This window comes from Aegilops tauschii, chromosome 5 (assembly GCF_002575655.3).
Source record: "Aegilops tauschii subsp. strangulata cultivar AL8/78 chromosome 5, Aet v6.0, whole genome shotgun sequence".
NCBI classification, from domain to species: domain Eukaryota; kingdom Viridiplantae; phylum Streptophyta; class Magnoliopsida; order Poales; family Poaceae; genus Aegilops; species Aegilops tauschii.
In genome coordinates, this window is record NC_053039.3 from 537,672,219 (window position 1) to 537,686,050 (window position 13,832).

The following is a 13,832-nucleotide window of genomic DNA, read 5'->3' on the forward strand; positions in this document are numbered from 1 at the left end:
ACGCAGCAATGGATGCCTACCTTTGTTTAAATATCTACAAGGGTTGGATGAAGAAGCAGAGCCCAGTGTCCGGTTCAAGCAAAGAAGCGTCGGCGAAGAGGAAGAGGGACGAGGACGAAGTCGAGACGTGGACTCGGACTCCGAGTAGGTGGCAGTGCCGCCGCTCATGCTGGTTCTACTGCAGTGTTAAGCGGACTAGTTGCTTAGTTTATTTTCAAGGGTGTGTTGTGCTAAGGCCCCAGCAGAACTATGTTTATGTTCTTTCTCGTTATTTGAACTCTTTAGTACATACAATAGTACTAGTACTATGTCTTACTACTGTTCTTCTTGCAGTTGGTACTACTGCTCGTATCTTCGTGTTCCTACTGTACTTAATACGTTCGTACTAGTAGTATAATTTGGGTCAGTCGATTTGTAAAAGAAGTTCGACGGAGCGAAGGAAGAAGACGACAGAAGAGGTGGAAGAAGCCCTTCTAGCCATCCATGTTGCATCAAATGGCTCACATGAGTCGACTGACCCAAATTGCTCCTTCAGATTGCAGGATCCACGTGGCATTCAAGGTCTCAAAGGTAGATTCCGCGTCCGCACCCGGTTTGCGGGCTCGACACGCGCGCGACCGGCTTCCGCCGCGACAGCCACCATGCGCGCCTCCTCCGCGCGGGCGGAGACGACAATGACACGCTAGTTCCTCCTCGCCGGTGTGCTGGAGCACGCACTCGTCCTCCTCTTCGTACGCTACGTGCATAGACGCAGCTCCACCAGCTGCTCGCGTGCTTGGCAGTGCAGCGGCATCACGAGGAGGGACTGCAGACGACGTGAGTGGGCGAGCCTTCGGCTTCATGGCACAGGGATGGCGGTGACACGGCGGTGATGGGCGAGAAATTGTTGGCCGGAGCAGGCGGGCGCTGGCATGCGCAACGACGGCGGCGGCATATTGATGAGTGCGCGTGTGGGAGCTTACTTTAGTTTTATATATAAGGTTGGTCAAACTTAAAAGAAAACCGTACTAGTACACGTAAACATTAGACTTAGGCAGCGCTTTTATTAGTTAGTACCACAACCACGATAAGGAATCCTGTGCAAGTGCGTGAACCGCGGCCGCGCGGTCGATCGAACGGTACGTCACCGTGTCGCGCTCGAAGGACATCCACCGAACCTTTTTGTGTGTGTGAAAACAATCCTCGAATATTACTCAACTTTTTTTTCCTGTGAAAGTTCTTGACGCTGCAATATTTCCATATATTTGAATTTAGCTCCAGTTCGTGTTTATTTGGATTAGGACGTTTTAGGTGCGCCCTAGTTTTTTTTAATACTGATTTTGTGTGTGTGACTGAGAGAGAACGTGTGTATGTGTCCATATGTGTGTTGTGGCGGAAGGGCAATGTGGAGACGGTGTGCGTGTGATACAGACATAGAGAGGTGTGAATGTGCAAATGATCATGCATGAGTGAGACATAGACAGATGCCGATACGTTGTGTATACACGAGAGAACGGTCTTCTAGTTTACTTGTGTGTGTGTGTGTGAGAGAGAGAGAGAGAGAGAGGGAGAGAGAGAGGAGCATCCGTAACACAACAACCATCTCTCTCGATTCGTCCGTCCCTCGCACGGTCGCATGCAACACATGCATCAACACGCACATTTTGACACCCTCACCCGGCCCCTGCCCACCTCAAGGCCCGCACAATCTCTTCGTGAATACCCATTTCTCTCCTTAGGTTTGTTTTCTCTCAATCTGACACACACACACACAGACACACACAACACAACACACACGCACACACACACACACACACTCCCCCGAGCACACAATTCATCCCCATCCAAGGTTATACGGCGACCACTCTCGCTTGTGCTTCTTTGCACCCCAACATGCACAACACCTCAATCTTCAAAGAGGGCATCGAGCAGATCGAAGACGGCGACCACACCGCGCTAGAGAATGCGGGGTCGTTTGGAAGCAGGGTGATGTGACGACGGCTGACTGACTCCTCCCCCACCCTCTCTCTCTCTCTTGCACAAAATTACCAATCCCTCTCTCCCTCGCACAAAATTGTCAATCCCTCAACCCACGAGATCCTTCCCCTCTCGTCCATGTTTTTCCAGCTCTCTCATCAAACATGTTGTCTCTTCTCCTTCCACATATACAGAATCCAGATGCACACGCATCTCATGTATATTACATGTATCCATCTTTCTCACAGACCTAACTTCTTCCTCTCTTTCTCTCTCTATCTCTCTCTCTGTCTCGTTAGGTTTGTCTCCTACTCTCTCGTCCACATACATACAATCTTTCCCGCCCTATCTGCTCCATCTTCAAAAGCTCTCTCTGCACGTTTCATTCACACATTGGGATATGTCAAAATGTTGCTTCTATAATGGCTGATGTAGAGTTATGGTTGTTTTTGTTGCATCCTACAAAGTAATAACTATGAAATACATTTAGATTCTCATTTGACTGGGATTATGTGAGTTTGAGCATGTTGTGAAGTACTATAGACCTTGTATACATCTTGGGATTCGACAATGATTGTAACTATTGAATTGTATAGACCATTACATTCGAAGTCAATACCTAATATATTTATTTCACAATTTCAACAAATGATTAGTTCACTACAAACTAAGAAAACAAATGTGTACTCCCTCCGTTTTTATTTAAGTCCGCGTATTAGCATTGGTCAAAGTCAAGTTTTGTAAACTCTCAGAAAGCTTATAACAAAAAATATTAACATATACAATAACAAATAAATACCATTAGATTCATTATTGAATGTACTTTCACATCATACATATTTGTTATGGTAAATGTTTATATTTTTCTATAAACTTGGTCAAACTTTAGGAAGTTTGACTTCGGTCAAACCTAATATGCAGAGTTTACTACTACTACTCGCTAGTTGCTTAGCCGAATCACTCAACATGCCACACGGGGAGTCCAGTGTCACAAAATTTTGAGGTCGGCGGGAAAATCTCCCGCGACCCTGATTCGAGCAGTGGGAAGTTACCATCATAGCCTTCGGAACAGGCCTACGGATGACGCTTGGTAGGGGGCTGTTTTCGTAACTTCAGGTTCACCCTACCCAGCCAACCCCACCCCGACACCCAGAGTAGTACACCTGAATACTCCCCATTTTCTATCCCCACCGCAAAATAGACTTCTCCACGGCACCGCAGCCTTCGTGCTCCTCCCCTTTACATCAGCGCACTCGTCCACCGCAGCGCATCTGCCTCATCGACGACCTCGTACGCCGCACTAGAGCCGGTCCACCGTCGTCGTCGTACATGGAGCCTCTTCCCCGGCATCGTCTTCCACGGTCTCGGATCTGCTTCCTGGAAGCCGACGCCAAGCGCAGAAGTACCACCGTCGTGGACAATGAACTGACTCCCGTTGCCGACCATGACTCACAGAGGCCGCCGCGACCATCGTTCTCCTCCTCGATTGGTAATGTGTGTATTGAATCACTTAGCAGTACATGTGCAGTTCCAATTTTGTTCATACCTACCCTTCAAATTTCCTGGGTGCTATTGTTCCCGTAAAAGTAATTGGTTATAGCCTCCATTGTCCAACAGAATATCAGCTTGTAATTGTGCGTCGCTCCTGTATCGCGCTAGTAGAGAAGAGAGTAGAGATAACAGAGACGTTGGGAAAGGATCGCGTGCGCGTGGGAAAAAGCGGCCGGGCGTGCGCTAGTTTTGGCGCGCGGCGTCCGGCGCGCTTTATAAAATCCAACGCCCTCCCACCGCTCTGTGCCTTGCCACCGCTCTCTCCCTGCTCTGTGCCTCGCCACCGCTCTCTCCCCGCTCTTTTTCTCCTCGCCGCCGCCGCGTCGCCGGGAAACTTGGGGATACCGCGGCGTCCGCGCGCGCCCCTCCGGCGGCTTCTCCGCCGAGATCCGGTTCCGCGGGATACGCCTCGGCCTCGGCAATTTCGACACTGCCAACGAGGCCGCCCACGCGTACGACGCGGCGGTGTGGCGCCTCCGGTGGCCTCATAGAACATTGAACTTCCCCAACGTGCTGACGCGGGAGCGGCCGCAGGAGCTCGCGCCTCTGCCGCGGCTTAGGGCGCTGTGGCGCCAACACTTCCCGCAGGACATCATCAACAAGCGCGAGTTCTACGCGCAAAGGAGGGCGGAGAGGGATAAGAGGAGGGCAGAGCGAGCCGCCTATCGCGAGGACAAGCGTAGGCGAAAAGCGGACGCTCAATTCAACATGAGGCTAGGAGCAGCGTTGCCCTGGAAATCCGACGACGATCGGTATCTTCACGCCTACAGTCAGACGTCGGAGGAGGACATCACCGAGGAGGAGTCGGACGACGAGGAGTAGTTGAATTATCTTTTTTTATCTATCTATGCTAAGAACTATCCTCTACTCTCTAGTATCTACTTCTCGATCTCAGCACTGTAAACGCTTTTTTAAAGCGCCGCGCGTTGCGATTCTGTTGGAGATGCTCTAACATGGCAGACGAGTGCTTTAATGTTTCCTACAAGATGCGCGAGTATTACTAGTAGTATATTTTTCTTGCCATGTTGAGATTTTAAAACCACGAGTGCGAACATGGAGAGGAGCAATGAAGACCAAACACGGGATATTCGGGACATCTTCAAGGAGCGTGGCAAGTTAAAGAGGAGCTGCACCGAACCTGTAAAACGAGCTTTGGTAAGTAACACCCTTTCAATTACTTTCGTGTAGCCTCATGTTCTTCGATGTGTATATGTTGTAGTTTCTGTTTCTCTTAAGCGTGGTGTTCTTCGATGTGTAATAAGAAGAGTCTTAATCGTCCTAATGCTTTCGTTTTTAGCTTGATGTAGGAAGTGGGTGTTCTCACCTTGTAGTCTGTTTTTTTCCTTTTGAATTCACTTCTCCGAGTTCTGTTTATCTGGCTTCTACTAAATGGATCTAGGTTGCTCTGAGTATTGATCTAAAAAAGAAGTAACTTCATGTCAGGATGCAGTTCCTGCGAGGAGGGAAGTATGGTCAATCTCGAGATCATGTTTCCAAAATGAGGCTGGATTACACACAAGGTGCCAGTTCCCTAATGATGCTGGATTAGACACAAGGTGCAAATTCCCAGATGATGCTGATTACACACAAGCCAGGTGGAGTCATCAGCTGTTCGTGTCCTCGTGGCATTAGTAAAGGCTGAAAGAAAGCGTGCAGCAGCCCTTGAGAATGTAGCTGAGTTCCTGAAGAAGCGAAAAGAGCAATCAGATGCTCTCTTCACCCAAGCCAAAGAAGAGATGGAAGAAGCCAGAAATAAGCTAGCAGAGGCGGAGCAGGCTAGGCGTCTCCTGCTATCTAAAACTATTGTCAATACAAAATTTCCTTCATAATAGCTAGGTTCAAATGTTTATCCAGTCAGCATGCCTGTTGTGATGTCCGTGCATCTACTGATGTGGCACAAAATGTTTTTTTTCGGGACATGGTATAGTTCACGCGCAAGCCCGACATTCCAAGTTCAACTTCCACATCAAACTCATGTTCACAGATATCTGCACATTCATACATAATGTCCACAACCATGATTCACTTCAAAGCCAAAAAAAATGTGAGGAGAGTTATAAATAAAGAAAATCCTCTACTAGTTCCTGCTACCAGTGCGAGCACAACAAGTCAAGACCATGCGTAAATTAATTATATTTTAGTCATTTTTTGTGTTCTAAAATGCCTGCCGGCTCGCGGAAGGACATGTTGCTGGCACACGCGTGGATTCAATGAAGGCAGGCGGGGCAGTCTTAAGCTGGTTGCACGCGGCGAGGAGGCGTGCTCAGCCGGGCCTGCAGCGAGTGCGGCCCTCTTGGCCGGCGCACCGGTTCAATGCCTGCGCTATGAGAGGCCGCGTCCGTGTCAGAGCAATCACTCCCTCCAGTCCTTTTTTGTTTGGGTATAACAAAATCTCGTTTTCCATTCACATTTTACAAGTAAAATTCGTGGACAAACTTTGACCCAAAGTACGATGGGGACTAGTAAACCAGAATGGAGGTCGTAGTTTTTTTTAATCAAAGAAGGATTTCCCCTTCCGATTTTAATTACTGAAAACCAGCATCTAAATCTAAACCATAGTATTTGCCCTAGAACTACCAGGTTCAACATCTCGCAACATAAACCCATACAACCTCCATCGCAAAAAAAACCATACAACCATACGCCAAGGAGGTACGTAGTACTATGAATTCCATTTTCGCTCCATACCAATCGTTCTAAAAACTACTTACTACTTATAACGCGCCATTGAAAATCGGAACTCTTAACCCCGCTAAAAAACGATATTTTAAACGTGTCTACTCGATCTGTGGCAACTGGCGAGCCACCGCGCTCCAAGTCGTTCACCTGTGGTCCCGACCATCAACTCCTACGGATCAAATTATCACGCGAGCTGACTATTCCTACAAAGGTGCTCCACCACGTACCCGGTACCCGCGAATGCAGCAATCGTGCACCTAGGGTTTTAGGGTTTATTTGTTAACGTCGCCTTTACGTAACACTCATGTGTGCGAGACAGCGAGAGACCGACTGCGTGCGTGCGCCTCTTCTCTTCGTATATGTACTCCACCGTTTGTCTGGTGTCCAAAAAATTATAATAACTACTAGCAATGTGCCAATGCGTTGCCACACGATCAAATTAGATTAATACATATTCACCGATTTGATAGAAAAAAAGTCTAGTTTTGAAATACGTATATCACTAAAAATATGTTATGTTTCACTCAAAATATATTCCTTTGGCGGTTTTGATGAGATAAGGGAGGAATGTTGTTGGTTTCAAGATTCGAGAAGTGGTATATGTCTAATTTCTACTCTTACTAGCAAGATGCCCGTGCGTTGCACGGAACATCAAGATCTTGTGGGAGAAAAGGATGAACGAGGGAAGGCCTTATCTGCAAATGTGGTGAAGAGTGCGAGTAAATTGCCATATTTCCCTTCCTATCCGTCAAATATAAATCGGACGACCTACATTGCAGGATGGCAGGCCCACCATCATCACGAACTCTATTTTTTATCCCTACTCTTATAAAAAGCATTGTCGGTGATGATCGTGTGCCTGCCATCCTGCAATATAGGCCGTCCGATCTATATCTGACGGATAGGAGGAAACTATGGCAATTTTGCAAAAAAAATACCCACACCCCTCTCCACATTTGCAAATAAGGCCTTCCCTCGTTCATCCTTTTCCCCCACAAGATAAACTACTCATACAAATGCATCTTGATGTTCCGTGCAACGCATGGGCATCTTGGTAGTTGTTGCAAAAAGCCCATGTGTGTGTGAGAGAGAGGGAGAGTGGAGGAGGACGGAGTGCATGTGTGACAAAGACACAAGGAGTGTGTGTGCGATAGGTATCAGCTTAAAATGAGGCGATAATGTGTGTGTGCACGATCGAGAGGGCGTGTCTTAAGAAGGGAAGAAAAATCTACATAGATACAAGGAGCGGGAGAGAGACATGCATGCGATGGTGGAAGCACGAGTGTGCGGGTGTATAAACCTATCTAGAGGCTAGCTAGTCGATAAATGTTTGTGAGAGAAATACGAGTCGGGGTGCGAAAGCGAGAGTTTTGTGTGTGTGTGAGAGAGACGGTAGTCGGGAAGGGGAGTGGAAGCAGGAGTTGTGTGTGTGTGTCTGTGAGAGAGAGAGGAGACGGTAGTTGGGGTTGTCTGATCGGTAAACAAATGGATAATGTCAGTCTGGGATGGAGACGAAAAGGAGACCGCAACAAATGTTGTGTCTACAGGAGAGAGAGTAATTTTAGTGGTATGAGTCATATGTAGAGACATATAGGGTGTGTGAGAGAATCCCATAGAGAGAAAGACACAGTGAAAGACGAGTGGAGACTGTGTGTGTGGCGGTGAAAAAGAAAGCTTAGGTACCGAGTGATACCAGAGAACAGTAGAGACGTGAGAGATAATGAAAACTGTGTAATGTATAATGATAGGGAGAGTGTGACACTTCTCAAGGGAGACGTCGAGAGACCATGTTTGCGAGGATAGGAGAAACATGAAGTGAGCGTGCGGGCGAGCTGGAGAAAAGAGAGTGATAGCTACCTGAAGGAGCATGCATGCGAGAGAGATGGGCGTGAAAGGAGTGAACAAAAAAGGGATTCAAATATTTGAATTCGAGATGATAATACATGTAATCCATACTCGAACTTGATCTATCAAACATGCATACTCATATGAATTCACGCACATCTATGTTATTTAATATGTAGATATTACTGATCCATACATTTTAGTAGAACATAATTTGGTTAAATTTTTTCGAATTCAACCTTAAGATTTCGAGATTGTTGTATTTGTAAATCATATTATACATATAAAGGAGCAGAATTCTTTGTTGTGCTTTTGAAAGTATATATAAAAAATGATGTATATAGAATGTAATTCCAATTGAAAATGGATCCCGCCCGAAAAAAATAGAATACAAACGGGATTCGAATTGAGTTGGCACGGTAAACGTGCACTCTGCAAAATTTGAACGAAGCGGGGAAAGTCGCAGTAACCGCCCGAAACCAAAATCTGCGAGATGGAAATCACTACTGCCTATCCCTGCCACGCAAAGCCTATCTGCTGGATTTCTACAGGTTTTGATAGGGGTAGGTTTGTAATTTCACCCAAACGTGACGTAACCGCCTCTCACCCGGATTCATACACGGTGGGCGCCAAAACACAGTGTGTCCTCGGCCGAAATCGACTCCCTCCCCGATTCATATTCATACACGGTGGGCGCCAAAAACAAACTCTCGTCGGCAAATATTCGGTGTATGCGAGATTACCGTCCTATCCCCAACCGACTAATGTTGCTGTGATGTAGTAGAAATTTGAAACAGGGGCTAAGTTTGTAAATTTCCTTGCATTTGAGACAAGCGCGCCCTGAATACATGGTTCCTCCTTCCTCTCTACCTCCCTTTTCCCCATTCGTACTCCGTGGGCGCCAAAACACCCTCTCCACCCCACCCTCCTCCGTCCGCCACCCCATCCACCGCCGTCCTCCTCCACCATGCCGGAGCTGATACCCCGACGCCGCCGTCCATTACAAGAGATTGACCTCTCTCATCCACGGCTTCGGACCGGGATCCTTGCATCCCGTCCTCTCGCTTCATCCCCGCCGTCGTCCACCTTGCTGGCGCCGCTCCTACGACTGTCTCGTCCACCGCACCCCGCCGCCACCGTCTACCCTCCTAGATCTGCTTCCACGCCGCCGACAGCCATCGCTACCGCAGCACCGTCAAATTCTCAGCAGATGCGTACACGGCGCCGCACCAGAGGCGGTACTCTTTCGTATCTGCTCAACTTATTTATCGCAGCAAGAAAATAGGTCGCCACTGTTTTACTCTGATTTCTTGTCTTGGTTCCGAAGTTGCCTTTGTCCGGTTTGCACCTTCGGATCTGCCATGGCACGCTCAACACTATACTCCCAATGCTTATGGTTCCCCCCTTTTATATTCCACACTAGTTAAATCACAGTAGAATAAATTTCAAAATTGGATCAGTCGATTTTTTAGAGCTCACCGGAGTTCGCCGGTGCGATCGAAGGGGCTCGGGTGGTTGTGCGGCCTCGCCGAACGAAGAAAACTCGACGCGTGTGGGGGTTGGGGCGGGGGTGGGGGGTGGGGGTGGCGGAGGAACACAGGCGGTGGGGGCCGGTGGTCCGGCCGGCGGCCCGTGCGGTGTTCTGTATGGGAAGAATCAGAGACGAGGAAGAAGAAGGGTTAGGAGACGTAGGATCTTCATCCAACCGCCTGAAATGGTCGAGAGACAGCTGGGAGTTGCATTCTTAATGCGCTCTGGTTCATCATGTGTGGGCACTGCGCAACCAACATTTTATTATCCAAAATCTGCTTGCTCTTCTTTACCATGTTCCTCTTCCGTTCTTCTTTAATATGTACTCTCTCCGTTCCTAAATACAAGTCTTTGTATAGATTCCACCATGGACTACATATGGAGCAAAATGAGTGAATCTACACTCTAAAATGTATCTGGATACATCTGTATGTGATCCATAGTGGAAATCTCTACCAAGACTTATATTTTGGAACGGAGGGAGTATGATAGTAGTACAGTATGTTCCTTGTACTGAAGATGAGCAGGGACATTTGCAGTGTAGAGGTCTATACGGTCGGTTGTGATGGACACTTTGAGCCTCTTTGATTCGTAGGATCTTGTAAACATAGGAATAGGATTTGTAGTGGCCTGCCCACTTGAATCCTATAAGAATAGCAAGGAAATGCGGGGAGCTGTGTCGTCTTTGAGAGTTACACTGATATTAACAGTACCGCACCTTCACTTGAAGAGAGCTGGTATCCGAAGCCTTTCTAGCCGTACCGGCAATACTAGCACATATATTCCAGCAAGTTCCACTTTGCTAATTTTACTCTGATGCTTAAGGTTTTCCCGTTATATCTACACTATGATCTGTGTAGCTGCTTTGTGTCGCACTAGCAGCAGTCCACTCTTGAAGCTAAACACTGCAATGACTTACAAAATTGGCACCAAGGCATTGAGTGCCATTCTGCATGCAATGAAACTCATACGCTCCCCACCTGTTGATTCTTGTTCAGAATATGATCCTAATGACTATTCTAACCTCGAGGAGTCAAAGGCAGATGGCCTGTCCTGTTCACCCATCAAGGTGCCTGTTCTAATTTGGCAATGTTTTATTGATTGCGGGTATCTTGCATATGTTGTCTTGCATTTCTTCTACTTTGTTGCACCGCCATCTGCTTAGTTTACTCATCATATATGTCGAGATGCCATGCCCATCCATTATCAATACATATTCCATCTGTCATCATACCATGTTTTTCCACTCAAATGCTGTTCTTGTGCATCAGACATCAAAAAGGAAGAGGGTGATTGCCGAACCTGAAGGAGCACCAGCAAAGTCCTTGAAAAATGTGGTGGTGCCGGAGAAATCAGACAACACCCCACTTATATTGGCTGTACAACCAGTGACACAAAACGTAGGACCGACTCCAGCAGACTGTACCCATACTTCACTGGCCACACCACTAGCCCCACCACACAGGACCTGCACTCCAGCAAAAGCTATACCGATTTCATTTGCCATAGCACCAGCTGTACCACAGAAAAATCCCACTCCAGCAAAAAGTACAGCAAGTCCACCGGCCGAAGACCTATCCCAACTGCAGAGACGGCCAATTCCTGCAGATTGGAACCCCATTCCATTTATTCTCAGTTTAAAAGACAATGCTTTCAATGTTGTTAGGAACTACGTGCATATATTCTCATCATGTGAAGATTATTGTGAAGACAAACACCATTTTCACATCTTCCTGTCCAACTTACGTGTAAGTGCTATTATTCATGGTTATTATTTTCCTGTTTTCTGCTGATTGAACACATCAATGATTTACATTACATTGTTGTAACTAGGCGAGGGCCAATCTGGATAGTCATGACGAGCAAAGCTTGCTTGTGCTTTTCAAGGAAGCATTGCAGCAGTATCGGTGTTACCTGAGGAAATCACACTTTGATGGCAACTCTATAAACGAATTTCCGGTGAAGTCTCCTGTGCTAAATTTAGAAGACATTGAATGGAAAACCTTGTTATGCACTGGTCTCGTTCCCAGGATGAGGTACTGTCTATGAAATCACATGACAATTTGAACTTCTACTTTTCCGCATGTGCCTTACGAATCTTTTTTGCAGGAAATCTGCTCGAAGAAGAATTCCGGTTTGACAAGAACGACAGGATATCGCAAATATGCTGCCCGCTGCTTTGCTCTTGTTAGTACCTGTTGTCCTGTATCACTGTACTTGCATACATACCCTGTTCATTATGTGACAGCAGTATGCATGATAGCTTGCTTATCAATTGTTCGCTCCAAATTATCTGATCTGTATGAATGGTTACATTAGTGTAGAATATATCCAATGCTAATGTTTTTTTAGCTCTGCATTGTTCTTGTAAGTACATGCTGTCCTTTATCAGTGTAGTTATAATGACAGGTAGTTGTTCATGTACCATCACTCTGCAGCTTATTTTCCTTTGCCCTCCATTTTCTACACATCAGATCTATATTTACTTTTACCATAAGGTTGGTACTGAAGAAGTTTAGCTGTGCATTGCTCTTGGCTGTACCTTTTTCCTGTATCGCTGCACTTACATTTATAACTACTTGGTTATGTAGCATCACTCTTCATCTTATCTTAAATATTCTCCATTTTTTCGTATATTATCACATCTATATTTACTCTTAACAAAATGTAGAATAAAGGCAATGCTTTTGAAGAAGATTATGTGGTAAACTTCTTGAATTGCCCCCCCCCATCAGCATGGACAAGGCCTTTATAGAGCCTGTCTTCACCAATAATGTAAGTTTGTCCATCTCAAGCCTTCAAACTTTGTTGTATATATTTGGTTAGGCATGACTGCAACAGCTATTTATTTTTGGTGTTTGCATCAAATTGCTTGTTTAAAGTTTATTATGTAGTTCATAAACAAAAGTTTGTCCTTTCTCAATTTAAGTTTTCAGTTGTACAATCAAGTTCCTTCTTCATACCATGTAAATTAAACTATACAGAGCAAGTGATCTTCTTTTGCACTGCATGTATGCTTCTGTTCTTCATCCGTAATCCAGTGGTGTGGTGAACCTACCCACTACAGCACAATGTCATATTCTGCAATGTCTTAACTATGAACAATGTCATATCATTCTACTATTATTTAAACCGTCTCTTTATTTGCCAATCTGAAATGGTATAAATTGACAACACACTAACCATTGATACTTATGAGTTCTTGATCTGTAATCTAGTGGTGTCGTGAAGCTGCCAACTCCTTCACAATGTCATTTCCTGCCATGTCTTGACCTGAACAATACCATATTGTGTTAATGCAATTTTAAACTGTGTCACTTTATTCGTCAGTAAGAAATGTGATGAATTGTCAGCACTGATACTTTTATGTGCAAAACCTGTCATCTGTCTGCTTGTTTATCTTCCAGAGTGAGGAAGATAGAAGTGTTGAACAAGCGCAATCTCATCATCTTGCTCAGCTGCTTGCGCTGCAGCTCCCCAGCAGGGCTAACCTTTCTTGAACTCTATTGAAGTGCTGTCGGTTTTGTATATTATTTTGTCGGCGTGTTTATTTGCACTGGTGGCGATGTTTGATGCCCAGTGTATGTAATCTGCTGTCTGCTTGTGCTTTATTATCATAGTGGCGAACTTTGATGCCCAGTGGATGTAATATGCCGTAATTTCTTTATTGTATAGTCTAGGTTTTTTCTTATTCACGATACTGCAGTTATTTTACTGTATATATATCGTGTCTTTGCAGTAAACCGGCCAAACAGTAAAATTACGGTACATAATTGGGCCGTCATGCAATCACGATCTAGGTTGGGCCTGAAACGTGCCGAATAGCTCACGGGCCGGCAGCAGCCCGAAATGAACCCCGACCCATGATTGTGCGAATCAAATCACGGGCTTTTAACAGGCCAAAATTGTCTTGGTCCTTGTTTGGCCCAATCAGATATCGGCTGCGAGCAGACCGGATGCAAACCGGGCCGTAGTTAGGCCCAACTATATGACGGGCTTTTAACAGGCCGAAATTAATATAGGGCCAAAATGTTAAACGGGCCCTTAACAGGCCAAAACTAATATCAGGCCGAATTACTAAGTGGGCCTTTAGCAAGTGGGCCCAAAAGCATAGTGTCCAGTTGACGGGCCGAATCTGATATAGGCCATAATTGAGCCCAAAGCCTCTTAAAGGGCCGAACCTGATCTGGGCCGTAATTTGGCCCAGAACGTGGTAGGATTTTAACGGGCCGGATCTCATATGGGCCACTATTAGGCCCGGAGCGTGGCAG